Raw genomic sequence first — 21,816 nt, 5'->3', positions numbered from 1 at the left:
CAAAATGCTCTCTATACCTTATCTAATTGTCTCCTTACAAATCCATGAGGTGGATTTGTGCTATTATCCTGCTATTATCCACCTTTTTCAGATAAGGAAACTGAGTCTCAGAGAGGTTAAGTGATTTGCCCAGGGTCACACAGCTAGGAAATGTCTGAATTAGAATGTGAACTTTGGTAACTGGAGTTCATTGCCCACCTCGGACACTTCTTAGATGTTTGACCCTAGGGAAGTCACGTGGCCCCTCCGAAACAAAGTCCTACACTTAAGTTTTTAGTTTTTTTTTTAAATCAACTTTGTTAAATACAGACAAAACTGGATGAAAGTTCGTGTGAAAAAAGGCCCTGGGGTTTTTGGTAGGCTCTAAGGTCGATATGAGTCAACATGAAGGCCAAAAACCCTAATGCAATCTCAAGATGCATTAAGAAAGGCACAGGGCGCCAAACGGAGTATCACGTTTCATTCTGGGCACCATATTTTAGGAGAAGCATTGACCAACTGGAGAATTTTCAGAGGAGTAAAGCAAGGGGAGAGAGTGGGATAGAAACCACATCAGAGAAGGACCAGTTTGAAGTCAGTCGACACACATTTCTTTTTGTCGTTGTTGTTCAGTCGTTTCAGTCACGTCTGACTCTTCCTGCCCCCATTTGGGGTTTTCTTGGCAAAAATACTGGAGTGACTTGCCATTTCCTTCTCCGGCTCATTTTACAGAGGAGGAAACTGAGGCAAATGGGGTTAAGTGACTTGCCTAGGGTCACTTAGCTAGTAAGTGTCTGAGGTCAGATTCAGACTCAGGTCTGCCTGACTCCAGGCCTGGCACTCTATCCATTACACCAACTAGCTGCCATAAAGTGCCTACTATGTGCCAGGCAATAGGTTAGGTTCTGGGGTTACAAAGAAAGGCAAAAGATGGTCCCTGCTCTCAAGGAACTCACAGCCTGACAGAAGCTGGAGGATTGCTTAGTCCAGATGAAAAGAAATACTAATTGAGAAAATCAGAGAAGGCTTCCTGTAGGAGGCAGCATCTGAGCTGAAGAAAGAAAGCACCTAGAGGGAAGACGAGGCCCCTGAGAGGTGGATGGAATTCTGGATTCCTGGAGATGAAGGTGGAATGACAAGTTCAGGGAAGAGCAAAGAACCCAATTTGTCTGGAATATACAGTTAAGGAAAAGAGTTGTGTGAAATAAGTATGGAAAAGTTTGGTGGAGGCCACTCATCCATTGTTGGTGGAATTGCAAATCAGCAGGACCTTTTCGGAGAACCATCTGGAAGGACACAGTAAGTTACAAAAATGATCATACTCTTTGACTCAGTCCTTCCATTGTTGGGAAGAGACCCTGAAAGTGTTATCAAAAACAAAACAAAGTATTTGTGCAAAGATTTTCATAGCAACATCTCCTTGGATAAGTCACTATACCTCCCTTGGCCTCAGTTTCCCTATCTATAAAATGAGGGGCCTGGAGGGCCCCTGAGGCCACTTTCAATTCTACTATCACATACACACACAACTGGAAACAATGTAAATGCTGGACATGCATACACACACACACACACACACACAACTGGAAACAATGTAAATGTTGGACAATAGAGGAATGGTTAAATAAATTGTGTTACATTCATGTACTGGAATAATATAACGTAAATGAAGGCCACAAGTATGAGTAACACAAAGACATCTGGAAAGAAATAATACAATGCAACAACAAAAAAAAAAAAGCAGGACCAGAAGAAGCAAGAATACGCAAGCTACGAATTACAACAAATGGACAAGGAGGTTGAGGACATAAAAGTGAAAATTGTTCTGATATTCTACACATTGAAATCAATCTTAATGTAAATAATTACAAAACAAGTTTAGTTGATTGTGCTGTTGGAGGTTAAGCTTTTTGTAGCAACTCTTCTAAGTTTGCTCCCAGCCCTCACTGACTCCGGCAAGTTAGGTCCTCAAAGGATTCTAGGGAGTAACCCTGCAGACGGCTATCCTCCTGATTCTGTAGCTCATGAGCCCCCACCGGTGTGTTTCCTCTTAACAATCAGACAGTAGATTCAGTTCTTAGCAAAGGCATTTGTTCAAAGAGCATAGCAATAAACAGTAGTTACAAAGCATTTCTTTCTAAATCTGGAGCATACTCTACACAAATACAAGAGTCTATGGGAGAAGGAATGGACATGAAAATAAGGCACATATATATGGCCAAAGCAACTCCCAACTCCCAAACAGGGGAGTCTCAATACCCTTTCTTTCCCCAGAGGTACCTGGTGGGATGTCATTAATGATGGATGAGTCTCTCTGCTTTGCAAGGCATGGAATCTCTGATCAACAGGTTGATCCGGTGCTGGGATGGGCCAAGCATGCCGTTCAGCTGCGTTATAGCTGAGCAGGTCACTTTGTCACTGGGAATCTCCTATTAGACTGAACTGATCTGCCACTAGGCCAGGCTGCTTGTTGACTGCTGTTGGGCACTGCCACTCTGGTGGCTACTGTTACTGCCACCATTCAGTTCTGGGTTCCAGCAGGACCTTAGGATACCCTGAACTTACAAGGTCAGTTGGGTACTTCCATCTTGGAACGCTTATTCACTTAAGATCAGGAAAGAATAAACACAGAGGTGGAAGCGGTCATTTGGTCACAGACAGCATGATTGGGTGGAAGACAGGATGAATGCTCCTCCCTCATCCAATCCTAGGGATCAGCTCAAAGTAATCCTGTAGCTGCAAAGGAAAAGAGAAAATTGACTGAGAAGTGGGCGGATCATCCCTTTTGTATACATACTCAGTTCAGGCTCAGCAACCCCTGACTCACCAGTCCTTCCCTGCCTGAAACCGATTAGAAGGCTTTTCATGACCATGCGGTATAAACCCCTGAGTCATCCACTGGCCGCTTGGACCGAAACCAGGCAGGGAATATCTGTACATGTTTCAAGGACCGGCCTTCAGAGGACAGTCTACCCATGCCAGCCTCTCACAAAACATTTTCTAAGTTAAAAAAAATGACAACATAAATGAAAAGATCTCTAGAAGGAAGCTGAAATCTGAGTAATTGGTCCTAAAGAGGTGATAATAAAACATCATTTCTCCCTCACAATAGAAAGGTGGGGAATTATAAGGACAAGAGGTTGAATACATTGTCAGACAAGGTTTCTATATCAGATGTTTTTGCTTAATAGTGTTATTTTTTTTTCCACAAAGGAGGGTTCAGGCTGGGCATGGGTGGGAAATAACCATGATATAAAGACACCAATAGAACCTTTTTTTAAGGAGACAAAAGAAAGGTAGGTGAGAGCTGGATTTTGGAACATCTGTAATTCCAGCCTATGGAGACTTGTGTACTTTCTTCTCGTGATGATGGGGAGTGATTGAAGGCACCTTGGGTAGATGCAGCAGATGGGCAGGGATCTGGGCTCAGCAGGGGACCTGAGGAGTCACCCTGGATCACATCTAGGAAACAGAGCAGCATTTTGAACAAATCAAAGCTGCTTGCAGACACCAAACCCTATCTTCTTCAGGAGGCAGCCCGGATCATCACCATCTCTGAAGGATCAGAGCTGCAGGTCCCAAAAAGGGCCTTGGAGGGGAAATGAATGTGCCCCAGCAGGTGGCCCACAAGGGGCTGAATGATGTGAAAAGGCGTCCTTGTGGTGAGTAGGATGACAAGCAGAATGATAGACTGAGTCAGGTGCTTTAGTGGCCCAAGGGAAGGGAAGGTGCCCTAGCTTTGGGGGTGGATCCCCCCACTGCGGAAGATTTATGGAGGACATGGACAGGAGACACGGAGCACTAGCTCTCTTGTTAGACAGGCCCTTAGAGGCCATATAATTCTTCTCATTTTACAGATGAGTAAACTGAGTCCAAGGATGGGTAAGTGATTTTAAGTGATTTTCCCAAGGCCGCACAAGCAATAAGCATCCCCAGATCTTCTGACTTCAGAGCCATGCTCTTTCCTATAGGATAAAAAGGGACAGAGGGGCTGAGATCTGCACCAATGGAGGGATGGCCCACTTGAGGAAGATCACAGATGTACTCAAATATTGAATAAGGAAATACTTCCAAACAATCACAGCTTGTTGGCAAAAGTGGAAGGAAAGAGTGAGTTTCCCGTTCGTTGGAGGTCTTCAAGCTGAGGCTGGATGCCCACCGGGCAGGAATGGCATGGGGGGGATACTTGTCCCAGTATTGGGTGAGCTAGTGGCTGATGAGGCCCTGCCTGGCTCTGGAACTATGATGCTGTGATCCCAAAGCTCTGGGACTCTGTGAGACTGTGAGGCTACAGAAGTGTAAGACAGGCTCAGCTAAAATCTCACCCAGGGCAAGAAGCCCTTCCGTGATTACATTCTCCCTTAATCCCTCCTTAATTAGAGTGCCTCCTTTCTATTGATTACCCTGTATATATCTTGTTTGCACAGTGTTGTTTACACGTCTCCCCCATTAGATCATGAGCTCCTTGGGAAGTGGAAATGTCTTTCGCCTTTATATCACCAGAGCTTAGCACAGTGACTGACACATAGTAGGTACTTAATAAATATTTTTTGAACTGAGTAACCTAGGAACAAATGACCATCATTCCCAGGTCAAAGAGCTGCTGGTGGGGCCAGAATGGGTGGAAGATGTCTCAATGAGCAGCAGTTGCTCCAGCTCTCTGGACTTGGGCATTCGGGGGCCAGAAGAAGAGAGTCTGCCTGGGACCTCTTGAGGGTGGAAGGATCTATAGCCTCTCCAAGTAACCTTGAAATAACAGCAGAAGGATCTAGCCTAGAGGGCCACGCTGCATGATGATGGACGTGCCCCTTTCTCATCCCCTGCCTAGCTCAGGGGAGACCTTAGGACAAACACACCCACATAGGGCATTGCTTCTTCCAGAAGGGCCACACTGCAGGAGGGCAGATGACTGTCTATAACCCCAGGGAACAGAAACAGCAAATGTTTCCTTTTGAGAGACCCCACAGTAAGAGCGCCTTTCCCTAAAGGGAAAGGGGATTCTGGGGAGGCAGAGAGACAACCCAAAAGGGATCTTGATAGGGAGAACTTCCAGATGAGGAATCTCCCTCCACCAAGGGGGAGAGAGAGAGAGAGCACCTCTAGGTGAGTAGGAGGAAAAAAAGAGTCCCCATAGTGGGTCCTAGGGAGAAAGAGAGCCCCTAGGTGGCACAGTGGATAGAGTGCCAGGCCTGGAGTTAACAAAATTCATCTTCCTGAGTTTAAATCTGGCCTCAGACACTTGCTAGTTGTGTGACCCTGGACAAGTCACTTAACTGTTTGCCTCAGTTTCCTTATCTGTAAAACGAGTTGGAGAAGGAAATGGCCAATCACTCCAGTAACTTTGCCAAGAAAACTCCAAATGGGTCATGAATAGTCAGGCATGACTGAAATAACTGAAAAACAAGGGACTTCTGGGGAGAAAGATGTAGAGAGAGCCAGTAGGCCCTGGGGGGCAGATCCCTCCACCACAGCCAAAGCCCTTCTTGGGCCTGTCTTGTAAGTGTGACCACACTCACCCTGACGGACCCCAGGGTGTTGGTAGATTGGGCTTAGAGCTTGCAATGAGAGGGAGAGATGGGAGATACAGGGAACTCATAGTGTCTGCAGCTCTGAGCAGGAGCTATTCTGGGCAGAGGCTGCCCTCTTGTGACCAAAGTGGGTATTGTTTAAATTTTCCTTAAGTGGCAGTGGGAGCCTGAACATTACAGTATCACAGGAACTTAGAGATGGAAACAGGACCCCAGAGATCAACAGGCCCAGGAGGAAACTGGAGCCCAGAGAGGTAAAAAGGCTTGCCCCACCCTCCAGGCTCACCCAGCTGGTAGGTGTCTCAGGCAGGACTCGTACTCAAGTCTTTCTTACTGGAAACCTGGTGCTCTGGCCAGTGGACCACCTAGCTTTTTGTGTAGAAAATTAATGACAATACTTTCTATAGAGCTTTACCAATCTCAAAGCACTTTCTCACAATGACCCTGAAATATCAGTAGTTCTAATAGCATTAGGACAGTCTTTCGCTAATAATAATCATTATTATTATAAGGACTGAACCTGGGATTTCATTGATGTAGGGGAGCTCATTCCCCCCAACTATGAAGGTCAGTGCCTTCCTTGTAACTTCCAGTCTCAGAGAGCTTCCTAGGGATCTAAGAGATCAAGTGACTTGCTCAGGGTCATGCAAGACATGTCTGAGGTGTGACTCGAGCCCAGGTCTTCCTGGTTCCAGGGCCAGCTATCTATCCATTGTACCAAAGGTGTAAAGTATACAGCCTGTGACTGAATGTAGTCTGGAATGCTCCTGAGAGGGGCCAAATCAGTTTAAAATGTAATTGGTAAATATTTAACAAAAAAATTAAAATGTAATAAAACATAAACAATATTATATTTTAAACTAAGTCAATATGAATCCACAGGGATCTTTATGTCCAATTTAGTGGCCCCCTTTACCCCCGTACTACCTCTCTGATAATATTATATTAATATCTGATATTTATCTGGAGTGATTTCTATGTATGAGCATGTCACCCAGCCAGGGTACAAGGTACGCATAGTAGGTGCATTTTAAAATAAATCATTCTTGAATTTATCCTCACAACATTCCTGTGAGGTAGTTTTTTATGTGTCCTCTCCTCCTTTAAAATGTGAGCTTTTTGACCTGGGGGACTACCTTTTGCCTTTCTTTGTATCCCCAGCACTAGTATAGTGCCTGGCACATAGCAAGTGCTTAATATATATTGATTGATTGAAAACAGTCCCTGCCCTCAAGGAGCTCACAGTCCCATAGAGGAGATAACATGTAAATTACAATGAACATACAAGATATATAAGAAGTAGATGGCAGGTGATATCAGAAGAGAAAGCACGGCGGAGTTGGGGAGGGAACTGGGAAAGGTCAAGGTCAGAAGGTGGGGTTTGAGCTGACACTTAAGGGAACCAGGGAAGCTCAATTTGGCTGAATGGGTCAACTCAAAGAACAGTTGAAAATGGTTCTAGAATTAATTTGGGAGGCAGCTAGGTGGATAGAGCACCGGCCCTGAAGTCAGGAGAACCTGAGTTCAAATCCAGCCTCAGATCAAACACTTGACACTTACTAGCTCTGTGACCCTGGGCAAGTCACTTAGCCCCAATTGCCTAAAAAAAGAAAAAAAAAAAAGAATTAACCTGGAAGAAGGTCTCCAGTGGAGTGCCCTAGGGATCTGTGCTGTTTAACGATTTTCCCCAAAACCTTAGATGCCTATCCAATATGCAAATGACACAAAACTGGTTTGAACAGCTAACACACTGGCTGACAGTCAAGATTTGGGAAGATCTTGGCAGGCTAGACTGTTGGACTGATTTTAAGAAGATGAAATGGAATAAGAGAGAGATAGCTGTTGTCTCCAAACAAACAAACAGTCAATTCTCATACTTAGGTCCAAAAAAAATCAACTTCACAAGTGCAAGGTGGAGGAGATGTGTCTAAATAATAATATATCTGAAAAAGATCTGAGAGTTATAGTGGACCAGAAGCTCAACATAAGTCATGTGTGATATAGCAACCAAAAAAAAAAAAAAAAAAAGAATGCAATCTTAGGGTGCGTCTTTTAAAAAAGCATTTTGTCCAAGCCTAGGGAGATGAAAGTCCTACTTTGCTCTTCTCTGGTCAGACTCCATCTGGAGGACTGTGTTCAGTTCTGGGCAGGACATCAATATACTGAAAAAGGTCCAAGATGGCAGGGCAGTCAGGAAGGCAAAGGGTCTTGAGTCTGCCATATGAGAATGACCTGAAGAAACCAGTAACGCTCAGCCTGGCTAAGAGAAGGCTCAGGGGGAACATAACGGTCTTTAATATTTGAAAGGCTGTCACTCGTGAGAAGAATTGGGTTTGTCTTGCTTGGCCCAAAGGGGCCATTACTGGGAGGAATGGGTAGAAATCACAACGGGACACATTCAAGCTCGGCTCGAGGGACAGCATTCTAATAATTCAAGCTGCCCCCAGAGGGGAATGGGCTGCTCACAGAGGAGGGGGTGAACTCCCCAATCCTGGAGGCTTTAAGCAGAGGCTGGGTGACTGCTTGTTTTAGAGGGGACTTTTGATCAGGTACTGGTTGTCTCTATTAGGCACACACTTTAGAGAGCCCTTAAGAGCTCTCACAGATGAGCCCAGGTCCCTGAAGAAAGCCACATCTGCCTTTCAGGCTTCTAGGGGTGGCACTGAGGGGGTGAGAGTGATTCTTCTGTAATGCTATGAGCTTGAGCCCCCATCCTGGCATGTTTTCCCCAATGTTAACAGGCAGGTAGCAAAGCAGGAAAAAGGTATTTATTAAGTGCTTACTATGTGCCAGGCACTGTGCTAAGGACTAGGGATATAAATGCAAGCAAATAAACAAATAAATAAATAAAAGAAAAAAGACAGTCCCTGCCCTCAAGGATCTCACATCCTAAAGTGAGAAGATAATATTGTATAAAAAAGGGAGTTGAAAAGGGGAAGGGGAGGGGCAGCTAGGTGGCACAGTTGGATAGAGCACCGGATCTGAGTTCACATCCGGTCTCAGACCAAACCACTTGACACTTCCTAGCTGTGTGACCCTGAGCAAGTCACTTAACACCAATTGCCTAAAAAAAAAGAAGAAGAAGAAAAGGGGAAGGGGAGAGATGTCAATTTATCCTGTACACTGTATGTCTTGTTTGTATATAGTTGTTTGCATGTAAATTTGCATCCTCCATTGGACTGTGAACTCTTTGAAGGCAGGGACTGGTTTTTGTCTTCTTTTTTTACCACCAAAACTTAGAATAGTTGCTTGGCACATTTTTGTTGTTCAGTCGTTTTCCTGGGTCCGACTCTTTGTGACCTGATTTGGGGTTTTCTTGGCAAAGATATCAGAATGGTTTGTCATTTCCTTTTTCATTTCATCCTTTTACAGATGAGGAAACTGGGGAAAGCAGGATTAAGTGACTTGCCCAGGGTCACACAAGTAGTATTTGAGGCCAGATTTGAACTCAAGAAGATGAAGCTTCCTGATTTCATGCCCAGCACTCTATCCTTTTTGCCATCTAGGTGCCCCGATTGGTACACAGTAGGCACTTAATGAATGTTTGTCAAATTGAATTGATTGGTGGTAAAATCTGGAGTCATAAACACTGCCAGGAGAGGGATGAATGAATGAATAAATCATCAGTGATTAGCACCTCAGTTTCATTTAACCAATTAATATCAATTAGCTCTTACGAAGGGATATTTGCTGTAATATTTACAGCCACCAAAGTCATTTTTCTAAAGCAGGTCTGACCATGTCACCCCTCTATACTCAATAAACTCCAAAGACTCCCTATCACCTCCAGGTTCACATACAAAATCCTCTGGTGCTCAAAGCCCTTAATAACCCAGCCCTGAGCTACCTTTCCAGTCTTCTAACACCTTCTATCTCCAGGCACTATCTAGTCCGATGATATTGGCTGTTCCATTGGCTCCTGGCATTTTCCCTGGCTGTCCCATGTGCCTTCAATGCCTTCCCTCCTCATGTCCATATCTGGCTTTCCTGGCTTCAGTTCAAGTCCCAATTCAATCTTAACTTTTACCGGAAGCCTTTCCCAACCCTTCTTAATCCCAGTGCTTTCCCTCTGTTCATTGGTTCCTATTTATCCTGTAAATGGCTTGCTTTGTATATATTTATTGACTCTTGTCTTCCCCCATTAGACTGTAAACTCCTGGATTGTCCTTTGCCTCTCAGTGTATTCCCAGTGCTTAGCACGGACCTGGTACATAGTCGCAATTTAATAGATGCTCATTGACTGACTGTGAAGATAGAGCAAGGACAGAAGTTACAGAGCGCTTTTCCCCAACACCTGGGCTCACTTAAAGGAACTGCCACCTAGCATTTTCCCACCAAATTCACTTTGGAATTGAGCAGAATTCTTGTGGCTCAGTTGTTTTCCAAGCATGTCTGACTCTCTGTGACCCCCTTTGGGGTTTTCTTGGCAAAGATACCGGAATGGTTTGCTATTTCCTTCTCCAGCTCATTTTACATTTACCATCTAACTGGCCAAATATTTATTAAGCACCTACTATGTGCCAGGCACTAGGCTAAGCACTGGGGATACAAAGAAAGACAAAATCAATCAATCGACATTTATTAAGTACCTGCTATGTGCCAGGCACTGTGCTAAGTGGTACAAAAAGAGGCAAAAGACAGTTCCTGCCCTCAAGAAGTTTTCGATCCAATGAGGATTGAGTAGGGATTGTTTCATTCTTGGTATTTGTATACCAGGCCCTTAATAAATGCTAATTTATTAATTGACCTATTTCTTGGCACTGATCTTCCAGTATCAAGCTAGGTGGCACAGTGAATAGAGTGCCAGGCCTCTTCCAGGACAACACGACTCCTTGTTCTCTACCCCACCAGTCCCAAGGGACCCAAAGAGACTCCTGGAAGTGACCGAGGCTGTCTTAGGCTTGGTGCTACCTTCCCCAGTCCCTCAGCTCTCCAGGCAGAATCATAGTTCTTCCCTTACTACCCATTTCTCCCATGCCTATCTGTGTTAGGCTTTGCCCCGGACCTCCTAAGCTCACAGGAAGCTGTGGCCCTTTGGATCACCCTTCCTGCCCTGCTCCTGGCTCTGTGTACTGGATTCTCCAGTCTCAGGCCCTCCTCTTGGCTCTCTAGGAAGGATTCTGTGGGCCCCCAGGACCTGGCTCTGGAGGTAGAGCCCTCCCCAGCCACCTGGCCTTGGCTCTTTCAGAAGGCTCCTCCATGGGGTCAGCTCCTGGCTCCTGGGGCAGTGCTCTCCACGGCCTCAGCTCCACCCGCTAGGTTCTCTGTGCCCCCAGCCCCTGTTCTGGCTCTGAAGGCAGCACTCTACCCAGTCCCTGCTCCTGGCTCGGAGGGCCAGCTTCTCCTCCAGTCCCTGCCCTCCCCACCCACTCGGAAAGCAGCTTGCTGCAGGCTCCCAGCCCCTGGCCCTGAGAGGGGGCCTCTCTCCAGGCAGTCAGCTAAGCAGCGCTTCTCACTGTTCACTGTCTTCCGCCTGGCTCCCACCTCAAATTCCTCCTTCCAGCTCTTCCGTTTCCCTGGAGGCACTTTCCTGTTACCAATTAACTCTCTCATTAGTGAGAGTCCTTAATGTATATAAATAATCATTTGATTCAGACACTGAAAAGGCAGCAGCCTAATCCCCAAGAGACCCCCCTCCTCTAAAATAAGGAGGGGGAGCGGTCCATCACCGTGGCGTGTTAATCCAGCCTAGCCAGCGTCCTGGCTGAGGCTTTGGCCCTCATGATCCCCCATGATTCAATTCAATTAAACAAGCACTTATTGAGAGAGGCAGTGGGATAATGGGTACCGAACACGCCTTGGGGGCAGGAAGACCTGGATCTCTAACCTAGTGGCCATAGGACCCTGGACAAGTCCTGAGGCCTCACAGCACCCCAGGTCATCCTCGAAGGCTATTCTAGTTAAGCAGGGCCTCATCCGTGTTGGTAAAGGGAGTTTCCTCACTGGCCAATCAGTCGATCAATAAACATTAGGCATAAATACCTATTATGTGCCAGACACTGTGCTAAGAGCTGGGGATGCAAAAGGAGACAAAAGAAAGTCCCTGCCGTCAAGGAGCTTACACTGTAATGGGGGAGACATGTAAACAAATCTATACAAAGCAATCTATTTACAGGATACATAGGAAATAATTAACAGAGGGAAGGTAGTAGGATTAAGGATTCATTATGCCAAAGAATCACTGCTCCTATACACAACAAAACAAAATTCTGGTGCCCAGCATGGGGGGTGGTGCATATAAAGGTGAGCATTTCTCCCACTAAAATAGTTCATGTCCTGAAGCTTACGTCTCACTGATAATCCTGTTTGGTTTTGTCTCAGAATGAAAAGGGCCTCTTTCTCCTCACAACTCCTCCACTCCAGCCTTGGGGATTCTGGAGAGTTTAGAAGGGATAGCTCAGGACTTGGACCCAGAAAAACCATAGTTTGAGTACTTAACTGTGTGACCCTGGGCAAGTCACTTAATCTCCCTCTGCCTCAGTTTCCTCAACTGTAAAATGAGGATAATAACAGGACCTACCACATAGGGTTGTTTGTGAGGCTCAAATGGGATTATACTTGTTGTTGTTATAGTTGTTTGTCCTTCATTTTTAAAGAGAACCAGAGACATCACCGGTGTTGTCTTGATTTGTGAGTGAATTGGATTTAAGTAAGACAGTTGCACAAAGTCATTAGCCTCACTCTCTCTTCCAGAGTCATCGAAGTCCAGTGGCATGACAACAGTCAGGACAACTGGAGATGGCCCAGGATGCAGTGGATGACCTTGGTATCTTCTATATTCTAAGCACCCCACAGCACCTGCTTCAGTCGCCTTCATGGCTGTTGGAACAAATTATTCTCATCCGCCCATTCTGCCAGGGAAAATCTTCACATGCTTGGGGCAGACATCCCTCTACTATATAATGCTATAATAATAATAATAGTCATCATCATTATTATTTTCACCACCAGGCACTTGCTCAATATTGCTGATGAAAAGAAAAAAAATAGGAGCACAAGGCAGAGGAATTCAGCTGTGGCTATGTCTAGGGGCTCCTTGGGATGCCCTCCCTCCTTACCTCTACCTCTTGGAATCCTAAGCTTCCTCCAAAGCCCAGCTCCTACCGGGATGCTCCAGCTACTAGTGCCCCCCAAATTCCTTTGTGTATATGGCATCTTATATTTACTTTTACATGAATACCTTATTTCTCTCAATAGAATGAAATTCTTTGAGGGCAAGGACTGTTTGGGAGTTTTTTTGTCTCTGTACACTAACACCCACGAAAATGTCTAGCACACAGTAGGTGTCTAATAACTGCTTGCTAAATGAATGAGTGATTGATGGAATAGGAAATGAGAACCAGAGAGCCCACACTGTTGAACAGCCAGGCCTTAAGATGCAGGACACAGCAGTGACACAGTGGAGGAAACTTTCCTGTTTATGAGAAGATAAGGAAACCGATGACAGGTAAAGCTCCCTGGTTCCCCCTAAAGAAGCCAGTGGACCAAGAATCAATCACTGCCCTCCCCAGCTGCTCCTGGAGCAGTGACAACCATGGAGGGAAATTTCCCTTGTATGAGACAGAAGAGAAATGTATGACAGAAAAAGAGAAGGCTGTGATAAGTGTGCAGCAGCTCCCCCTTCTCTCTTCCCTGCTGGTGTTGTCTGTGACCTTGGCTGCACGGCCAATCAGGAGCTGTGTAACACGGCTGTTTCCCTGTGGTCTCATGTAGCCTGAGGCAAGGTCTGGTGCTACTTGAGACCCGTGATACTGAACACATCCAAGAGAGCATCTGAGTGGTGATGGTCCATCCTGCACCTTCAATCTCTGACCCTTCCCAACAGAGCCCACTTCCCTCATCAATGGGCAAGATGGCCCACTTGTGGGAGCGTTGTCGAGACCGAGACCGAGAGGGACTCACTGGAGACAGTGCCTAAAGCACTGACCCTTTAGATCCTCGGCAGCAGAGGAGAAGGTCAGTTCAGGGCCTCTACAGGAGAATTCCTGCTGCCTTTTTCAGTCTTAGAATCCGAAACTGGCCTCTTGGTGGTAGTTATCGTGGCGCTCTCCAGGGTACTGGCTCACAGTGGCTCTCGGCTCATTTCTCCCAGCCCCCAGCTTCCAGTTCCTTGGGTTTCCTATTCCTGCAATCCTTGGAACCTCAACTCTTTCCAAGACATCAGCTCCCCCAGGACCCGGACCTTCTGATTGAGTGGCTATCAGTCAGTCAATCAATAAGCATTTATTAAGCACCTACTATGTGCCAGACACTTGGCTAAGCTCTGGGGGTACAAAGAAAGGAAAACAAAAACAAACAAACAACTCAGTCCCTGCCCTGGAGGAGCTGATAGTGTAATGGAGACAACACACAAACAACCACATGCCAGATATAAACATATAAAACAGAAACAGTCTCAAAAGAAAGCCACTAAGATTAAGGAGGTCTGGGAAAAAAAAAAAAAAAAAAACTTCAGTCATGGTTACTAGTTCCCAACAATAAAATAACAAGGAATAATGATGATACTGACTAGAATTTATATAGGACTTTAAGCCTTGCCGAATGTTTCAAAAATATTATCTCATTTTACCCTCACATTATCTAATTTAATTTATCTAATATCTAATTTACCATAAAAATATTATCTTATTTTATTCCCTAAGAAGCAGGTGCTACTATTTCCCCCATTTTGCAGATGAGAAAACTGAGGCAGATAGAGGTTGTGACTAGCCATGGAGTTCCTGGGGCCACCTGGTTGCTCTCTTCACTGAACCCCTTGGTAGACTCTCACTTACCGTAAAAATACACTCCCTGTCCTTGAGAAGCTTGTGTTCTCATGGGGTGGGGGTGCTATGCTGTGTAAACAGACAGACATGTACCTGATGATTGTAGGAGGAAGAGTGAGAAGTATTAACTATGGGTATTAAGGAAGGATTTCCATGGGAGATGACCCAATGGCTGGGCCCTGCAGAAAGCCAGGAATTCTAAGAGATAGGAAGGAAGGAAGGAAGGAAGGAAGGAAAGAAGACAGGATGGAAGGAAGGAAGGAAGAAGGAAGGAAGCAAAGAAGGAAGGATGGAAGGAAGGAAGGAAGGCAGGAAGAAGGAAGGAAGGAAAGAAGGAAGGAAGGATGGGAGGAAGGAAGGAAGAAGGAAGGAATGAAAAGAAGGAAGGAAGGAAGGAAAAGGAGAAAGGAAAGAAGGAAAAGAAAGAAGGAAGGAAGGAAAGAAGGAAGAAGGAAGGAAAGAAGGAATGAATGAATGAAAAAGCATTTATTAGATGAAAAGAGGAGGAAGTACATTCCAGGCATGGGAAACAGCCTGTCCAAAGTCACAGATAGGGAGACTGAGACTCAGTGAGGGCCTTCCCTTGGCAAAAGTCATAATGAATTAGCAGCAGAGCCTGAAGACCAGAATACAGGTCTACTGATGGCTACCCTAGGGATTTAGGGGATTGTTTGGGATCCTTCTCTGTCTTCGAGTACAGAGATATCTCAAATTAGGACACCAAGCCACATGCATTCCCCAATCTGCACACTGCTCCTGCCTCCCCCAAGAGTGAACCAGTGGTCAGGGGTAAACACCTCAGGGATGATAACTGAGAGGAAGATCAGGAAGAGAGTGTCTCTGGATCCACTCTCCCAGAAACACCCTCCATAGGTGTGTGGGATTCTGGCCATACCAGTACACTGGAGTGTTCTAGGAAGGGTGGGAACAGAATCCATAATTAGCTCTGGAGTCTCAGGGGATTCAATTCAATTCAACAAACATTTAACAATGTTTTTAAATTTTATTTTTTCATCACCTACATTTCCCCATATAGCCCTTCTTCAACCTTTAATAAAGAAGGGGAAAAAACAGTTAAGTAAAACTGATCAACACATCAACCAATCAACAAGCATTTTTAAAATTAATTAATTTATTTTTAGTTTTCAACATTCGCTTCCATAAGATTTTGAATTCCAAATTTTCTCCCTATCCCTCTCATTCCCCCACCGCAAGATGGAGTACAATCTGATATAGGCTCTATATATACATTCATATTAAACCTATTTTCACATTAGTCATCAACAAGCATTTATTAAGTGACTGCTGTGTGCCATGCACTGTGCTAGGTCCTGTGGATCCTAAGAATAAAACCACCCCTACTCTCAATCTGTCCTTCAATAAACATTTATTAAGTGTCTTTCATGTACCAGGCACTGTGCTAAGCATTGGAGATACACAGAGGCAAAAGACAGTCCCCGGCCTCAGGAAGCTTACAATGTAATGCGGAGACAATATGCAAACAAATATATACAAAGCAAACTAGATACAAGATAAATGAGAAATAATTAGCAGAAGGAAAACACTGGAATTAAGAATGGCTAGGGAAGGCTTCCCATAGAAAATGGGGTTTTAGTTGGGACTTAAAGGAAGCGGGGGGGGGGTCACTAGGTAGAGATGAGGAGGAAAGAACATTCCCGGTATGGGGGACAGCCAGAGAAAATGCCCAGAGCTAAGAGATGGAGTGTCTTCTTTGTGGAACAGCCAGGAGGCCAGTGTCACTGGATCTAAGCATACATGTGAGGAAGTAAGATGTAGGAAAGGTAGGAGGGGACTAGATTATGAAGGGCTTTGAATGCCAAACAGAGGATTTTATATTTGCTTTTGAAGGTAATAGGGAGCCACTGGAGGTTATTGAGGTGGGGATGGTGGTGACATGATCAGACCAGTGCTTTAGGAAAATCACTGTATGTGTTTGTATGTATATTTGTGTGTGTGTGATATGTACACACACATATATGTATATATATGAAATATATTTTATATATATATGTGTGTGTGTGTAGATATATATATATATGTGTATATATATCAGCTAGTTGGAGCATTGGATAGACTGCCAGGCCTGGAGTCAGGAGGACCTGAGTTCAAATCCAGCCTCAGACACTCATTAGCTGTGTGACCATGGGTAAGTTACTTAACCCTGTTTGCCTCAGTTTCCTCATCTGTAAAATGAGCTGGAGAAGGAAATGGCAAGCCACTCCAGTATCTCTGCCAAGAAAACCCTAAATGGGGTCACAGGGTCAGTCACAACTGAACAATTACTCAACACTATATGTGTGTGTGTGTGTGTGTGTGTATACATACATATATATGTATTAAATACAAAATAGTTTGGGAATGAAGGCATGCTGGTGCAGTTGGGAGAAACAGGAAAGGCTTTATTCACCTTAAAGGAAGAGAGGGACTCTATAGGTGGAGGTAAGTATAAGTGCTTGTTGGCCTTGGGGTATAGTCAGTGCAAAGCTATGTTCGTGTGAAATAGAGAGAAAAGGCAAATGTAGCTGTTTTGCCGAGTGTGGAGGAGGAGTAATGTATATTAAGACTGAAAAGACAGAATGGGGACAGGTCATGAAGAGCTTTAAAAGCTCACCCATTTATATTTCATCCTGGACTTGAACCCAGCTTCTCCTGCACCCAACATCAGTTTTCTGTCCCCTACGCCTCTTTCACAGACTCTTCCAAAAGTCCTGAAGCAGTAAACCAAACACGAGCACCTTGCTGAATCTGGCCAAGGGACTCCTTTGAATCTGCTGCCAAGACACCCTCCCTGGACATCACTACTCTCCAACGAGCCCCATCAGCAACCCTTACGCTGATGCGTCTCAGACAACTTCTTCACTTACCGTGGCTTCTTCTTTCTTGTGCTGGGACAAGGGCCAGAGAACAGGATGTCAGACTTGGAAGGGAGCCCAGAAGCTAAGCACCTCATTTTACAGGGAGGGGAGATGTGGGCATGTTTGAAGGCAACAAGGAAGGAACCGGGGGAAGTGGAAGATTGCAGAGAGGGAGGATGCTTGTGGATGCGACCTGCTGGAGAAGACAGGAGACAGGGCCAGGGATGTGTGGATAGGATCAAGCACACATGTAGAAGGGCTGAAGGAAAGGAGGAGAGAGTGGGACATGGTGTCATAAAAGGGGTTTTGAGTGGTTTTTTTTTTTAGGCATTTGGGGTTAAGTGACTTGCCCAGGGTCACACAGCTAGTAAGTGTCAAGTGTTTGGTCTAAGGCTAGATTTGAACTCCTGACTTTATGGCTGGTGCTCTATCCACTGTGCCACCTAACTGCCCCGGGTTTTGAGATTATGAGAAAGAAACTGAAGGGGTATGCCATGGCGAATGGCCTCAGTTTTCTCAGTAGAGTAAGAGGCCGGGTCTTCAGATGGAAAAGAGGAGCATGGAGGAGGTATGAGGGGCTTGACAGGGAAGAGAAGGTTTACAATCACTTCTGGGGGAGTCAGATGGGGAATCAATTAGGGAAGAATGAAAGGACTGCCTTGCTGCAGTGAGGGCCCAGTTCAGCTTGAATTCTTAAGGCACCCAGATGGCATGGTTGTGAGACTTCCTCTAGACGCATTCAGCAGCTTGTGAGTAGGAACAGAGGAGGCAGATGATGGGAATAATACGGCAATGAGGTTTGGCAGGAGATAGGACAAGGGGACAAGGGATTCAGGAACAGTTGAGAGGCAATAGGAAGATGTTTGAGCAGAGGTGCGACATAAGCAGCATGTATGGAAAGCTGAATTTGGAGTCAGAAGACCTGAGTTCAAATTCTGTTTCTGCAACTTAATGGCCATGTGACCTTGAAGTCACTTATCCTCTCTGGGCCTCAGTTTCTTCATCTGGAAAATGAGGGGGTTGGACTAGGTGACCTCTATATTGCTGTAATCTCCTTGCTAGTTTATTTAAAATTTTTGCACGGATATTCATTAAGGAAATTGGTCTACGATTTTCTTTTTCTGTTTTTGCTCTTCCTAGTTTGGGTATTAGCACCATATTTGTGCTATAAGAAGAATTTGGTAGCACTCTTTTATCTATTTTTCAAAATAGTTTATATAGTATTGGAATTGAATGTTCTTTAAATATTTTGTAGAATTCACTTGTGAATCATCTGGTCCTGAAGATTTTTTCTTAGGGAGCTCATTGATGGCTTGTTCAATTTCTTTTCTAAGACCGGGTTATTTAAGTATTCTATTTCCTCTTCTGTTAATCTGGGCAGCTTATATTATATGTAAATATGTTTGATATGTAAATATTTATCCATTTCACTTAGATTGTCAGTTTTACTGGCATATAATTGGGCAAAATAGCTCCTAATAATTGCTTGATTTCACCTTCATTGATGGACACAGGCTTTTGCATCGTTGTCTCCCTCATTAGATGATAAGGGCAGGGACCGTCTTTAGTCTCTTTTGAATCCCCAGAGCTTAGCCCAGTGCCTGGCCCCTAGGAGGCACTTACTGAAATGTTGACTGATCGATTGCATTCACCTCTCCTTGTTTCTGCCTTTAACAGGCTTATTTTAAAACCCAAGCAGGCGGATGAGTTCCACGTGTCTCCACCTTAGTCTCTCTAGGCAGTTCTCTCTCTTGTTTTCATCATCAAAATTGTTTTTGTTGGTGTTTCCAGAATTTTATTCTGGAGAGCTTCCCGTTCTTCCAGGATTTACTTTTATCATGGATTGTAAGATGGCCCAGTCACTTCCCCTCGAGATTCCTATTGATTCCCATCCTTCCTTGCTGGTGAGAGCCAGTTCCAGAAGAGCAGCTCCCTTCACCTTTTGAAGGATGAAATTATCATGAAGTTAAGAAATAACCAGCTGTCCTGCTTTTGGCAGAGAGGGTGAGCACTCCAGGAGATGTCTGGATCATGGATGGTCCACATCCCTACTCTATCATGGCTCTGCACCAGGCTTTTGATCTCTTTCCTTTTTTAAAATAGTATTCTATTTTTTCCAATTACATACAAAGACAATTTTTAACATTTATTTTCTAAAAATTTCGAGTTTCAAAATTATTTCCTCTCTCTCTCCTTTCCCCCTTCCTTAAAATGGTAAGCAATTTGATGTAAGTTATATATGTCCGGTCATGTAAAACATATTTCCATATTAATCATGCTGTGAAAGAGGAAACAGACCAAAAGGGAAAAAAAATAAAAAATAAAGTGAAAAAAATATGCTTCAATCTGCATTCAGTCTCCATTAGTTCTTTCTCTGGATGTGGGTAGTATTTTCCATTCCGATGTCCTTCCTGAACTTATCTATTTCTTTGTTCTGCCCAAGTGGTCTGTAGTATATTTCCATAACAATATCACTTCTGTTTTTCTCTTCATTGATATTCACCCAAAAGTTCTTCACCTTCAACTTAACAAACATTTATTAAGTGCATCACCAGTCTCTTTGCTAAAAGCCTGGGATGCAAACTCAGCCCTTGTGCCAGAGATTCTCTTGGAACATAGAGGACCTAGGAAAACTTTGAGGGATTTTCTCATTCTTTTGGGTCATAATTCCAAGCATCTGGGACAATGTATGTACTATGCTCTATAGGTACTCTAAGGCAGTGGGGTCAAACATGCATGCTCACAACACTCCCATGTGCAGCTAGAACCAGATTAAAATGGAATTGGGAAATATTGTAAATAAATAAAAATACTATAAAACATAGATAACATTCTATTTTAAGACTAAACCAATATGCAGCCTGCAAGGATCCTTCTTTACAGATTAGTAGCCCCTGCCTTCAGTGAGTTTGACACTACTACTCTAAGCATGTTGTCCATGACATCACAAAACAAAGATTCTTTTTTAAAGGAAAGGAGAAAACCAGAGAATGCTGACTGGGTAAATGTTAGTCCTTAAGATTCTAGATAAATCCTCAAGTATTTCCAGTTCTGTGTATCAGGGCATCTTCAGAGAGAGTCTTTGCCCCCAAAGTCCCCCAGGGTCTGTGGCTCCCTGACCTTCAGAAGGGGATGGGGAGCAGGGGTACCATTTGTCTTTCACTCAAATCCCCTGCAAATCACAGTTCTGTAGCATTTAGCCTGCCAGTTTCTCAGCCCAAGCCAGGAAGTCCCCAGTGGAGGGTTTCTTAACCCGGGGTCCACAGAGCCCCACTATGGAAAGACTTCAGGGGGTCTGTGAACTTGGATGAAAAAAAAATGACATCTTTATTTTCATTAACCTTTAACTGAAATCCAGCGTTTTCTTCAAGTATTAAAAAAAACCCACATTATTCTGGGGAGGGAGTTTTATCAGCCTTCTCAGACTCTACCCAAAGGAGTCCATGGCACAAAAAAACAATAAGAACTCTTATCTTTCAATGTCACCTCCCTGGTCCAAGACAAGAGCAAGAAAACTTCACCAATCTTTTCCTTCTGGCTGGCCTTGCTCCCTCACCAAGGCATCTTTTCTTTCCCCCTCCTCATGCTGCCTCTTCCTCTCTTACTGAACCTAGCAGATTCCTTAAGGGATCTGCTTTATCTTCCATAAAATATCCCCACAGTAAGTATACAAAGGTGAAACTGGCAGAATCCTTGGATCTGAGATTGAGAGCTGGAAGGGCCCTGGCCATGAGTCCAAATCCTTTATTTTATAAGGCACACACATACACACACACAGGTAGAGAATGAACATCAGAAGCTGTGTTTGAACACGGTGATGGAATACAGCCAAGTCTTTGGACTCCAGAGATGGGGCTTTTCCACCTTATCAAAGATTCCTTTCCCTCAAGGGACAGTTGGACAGGGAGAGAAGAAATAAGTTCCCACTTTCCAGACTTCCACAGCAGCCTTGCCCTGGATCACTGACCCTCCTCCTACCCAACCCATTCCTCTATTTTCCCAACCTCCACTATTAGAATGTAAGCTCCTTGAGGGTAGAAACTGTACTCCCAGCACTTAGCACTTTGCCTGGCACATACTAACAGCTGAATAAAGGGTTTATTTCTCTATGGAAGAACAGTGTAATGGGGAGAAATGACCTACAAACAAGCATGATATAAGTTGGAAGGTGATAGGGCAAAGGAGAGGTCTGAGAATATTTAAAGGAAATGACCCTCAGCTGGGGAGGATTGAGCAGTACCTTCCTCCTAACAGTCCTTCGTGGAGGAGGGTGGGGGGGGGAGAGGGGGAAGATGAGCCACCTGGCCCAGCCAGAGATGGTACCTGTTGTCATGACATCACCACCACGACCCACCCCACCTTCCCTCCTCCACCCACCGTTTCCTGCCGTCCTAAATCCTTGGGCCACTTCCCTATCCCTGTCCCTATCTAAGGTCCTTCCTTCCCATGTGTACAAGGGTCTGTAAAGGTACAGTTGTTAATATCAGCGTCAATGTCTGCAAGTGTCAGGGACAGTCTATCTCTGTGTGCAACTGACCAGGGATTCTAAAATGGAGCGGTCACTTCCAAGTTTTCCATCATTCCTACATTAGTGACCAGTCCACCTCTTCTCAAAGCAACCCCTATTAAGACAAACCGAGAAACGGCTAGCAGCTCCGCCCCGCAGAA

The sequence above is a fragment of the Vombatus ursinus genome, unplaced genomic scaffold, assembly GCF_900497805.2.
Source record: "Vombatus ursinus unplaced genomic scaffold, bare-nosed wombat genome assembly UNPS02010822.1, whole genome shotgun sequence".
In the NCBI taxonomy this organism is placed as follows: domain Eukaryota; kingdom Metazoa; phylum Chordata; class Mammalia; order Diprotodontia; family Vombatidae; genus Vombatus; species Vombatus ursinus.
The sequence above is the reverse complement of the archived record's forward strand: the minus strand, read 5'-3'. Positions refer to the sequence as shown.